Here is a 2222-nt window from a genome sequence, read left to right as displayed (position 1 = left end):
TATATATTCATAGAAATAGAAAAAAAAGGTGGCCCTGTCAATTACAAAATTAATCATATTCTACTTTTAAAAATTTGTTTTTAGCAGTAGAAAATAAATGTTATCAATCCCAGACCAAAAAGCACATATCCATATTTGCACTGAATGCCCCCTGTATTGGTTCGTTCCTGCTTGATGGGCTTGACAGTGTCACAGCAGACAGTAGAAGACAAGAAAACTGTGGCGGTTACCATTCTGCTAAGAAAAATTATAAAGACAGGTCTTCTAAAAAATAAAATAGAGAGAGAAAGACTAGAGTGTCAATTTGTAACCCAGTTTTTCTCCAAGAGAGGTGAGTAGACTGTGTGAGATTATCAACCATTTAGCAGTTAGCTTAGCTACAGACTACTGTTTACCTCCATTTAACTAGCATCTAATGAATTAAGGCAAAAAAAGTTACCAACATATCCATTTATTTAACGTGTCCCTATACCCTTTACCACACTTAACAACAGGTGAGTCAGTCAGCAGCAGCAACTCTAACTCCGATACCAGTTAGAGCTCACCCAAGTCCCAGTGAAAAAACAGAGCAACACTGTTCAATGGCAAGCTAGTTAGCATCATTCCAGTGAATCTATAGGGATTTCTCTGTCTTTGCTCTTTTTACAATTACACAACAAAAACAATATATTTATTACAGACAGAAATTTAAACAATCTTTAAATAATAATAATAATAATAATAATAATAATAATAATAATAATAATAATAAACAGCCTTTTGTCTGTACTGGAGCCAGTCCAAACAGTTTAACCTTAACTTGCATTTAAATTACAGATATCTGTTACCACTTCCCTCCTGACCCCTCTTCTCCTAGGTGAAATTAAAGCTGCAGTATGTAACTTTTATAAAAAATATATTTTTTTACATATTTGTTAAAACTGTCATTATGTTGTAAAAGTATGGCATGAGAGAAAATCTCTGAAAATGTATTTCCTCTGCCTTCTCCCTGTTCTATCTAGAGACAACCAATCAGGAGCAGGAGGCGGGTTTGATGCTGTCAGTCACAATCTCATGTGGCTGCTCATCCTTCCTCCCCCTTGCTGTGTGCTGTGCTGCAGCTAGCACAGCCTGTTGTGAATGCTCTGTCTAGCTAGCATAGATCCTATGGCAGATAAACAGTTTTCCTGTAACAATAAGTTGTTTCTCTGCCATTAGCACAGCAGCGAGTGAGGTTGATTGAAAGCGCTAACACTCTCCACCTAGTTCTGATTGGTTGTTCTTGGGCCGAGCATTGTATTACACTAGCTAGCAATAGTAGCTCAGGGAGGAGGTGGAGGAGATTAATCTTTTCACAGATTATCTGTCTCATAACAAAATGTCTCCACCTGGTGACAGCTTTAACAAATAAAGAGAAAACATATTTTTATTAAAGTTGCATACCGCAGCTTGAATGAAATGCAACTAATAGCATTTTTTGAGAAGCCTAGATTGCTTTATTTGTATTTTGGATGTTGCCTATGACTGTTGCTTGTGGGGAGAGACCTTTCTGTAAGCTAAAACTAATTTTAAAAAAAATGTAAGCAACCTATTTGCATACAGCATGCGAACTGTTGCATGTAAAGTTCACTAGTATCCAAAGAAAGTAAGGCAGTTGCAAGCCTTTACAATTTGATGCCTCTTATGGGTCAAATAGATTCAAGAAATTGTAACAGCAGAGGGGGCCCAATTTATTTTTTTGTCATGGGGCCCAAGACTCCTGGTGGYGCCCCTGAGAAGGTTACCCAGCATATAACTCTGCTTAAACACCCAAGCAACTCCAAAAGTCTGCACTTGAGAAGCTATACTACATACTATAAATTGCCTCTAGAAATTAATATTATGATTAGTACATCTACATATATAATTAAAATATTAAGGATTTTTGGAAACTCATGACTTTGTCTTCCGACATACAGTAACTTTGTATCTGTAATCAGAGGCTTACAAACAGTATAAAACTGAATCACAAATATATTTTCGTTAGAGACAGACACATGCTTTTCGACAAACATACAAACCTAAATTACAAATCCAATTTGATTCTACAGATACACAAAACTTAATTTCTTGGGAACTTCATTTCATGCCCTTAGAAACTTCTTAGTTTGAAGTTTTAGATATTTTTGGGCCTGATGTTTACATCTTTTAATACATAACTGAGTAGAAATGGATACTCAGACTGACAACCCCCCCCCTCCCCC

General features: G+C 36.3%; 1 protein-coding gene across 2 annotated transcripts in view; it reads left to right on the top strand.

Moving 5' to 3' along the window:
- The window catches only part of cdh22 (cadherin 22), a 159229-nt gene that overhangs the window by 112954 nt on the left and 44053 nt on the right, over positions 1-2222 (top strand). The window lies entirely within an intron of this gene.

The sequence above is a fragment of the Poecilia reticulata genome, linkage group LG5, assembly GCF_000633615.1.
Source record: "Poecilia reticulata strain Guanapo linkage group LG5, Guppy_female_1.0+MT, whole genome shotgun sequence".
Classification (NCBI taxonomy): Eukaryota; Metazoa; Chordata; class Actinopteri; order Cyprinodontiformes; family Poeciliidae; genus Poecilia; species Poecilia reticulata.
This window is presented reverse-complemented; position numbering and strand designations above follow the sequence as displayed.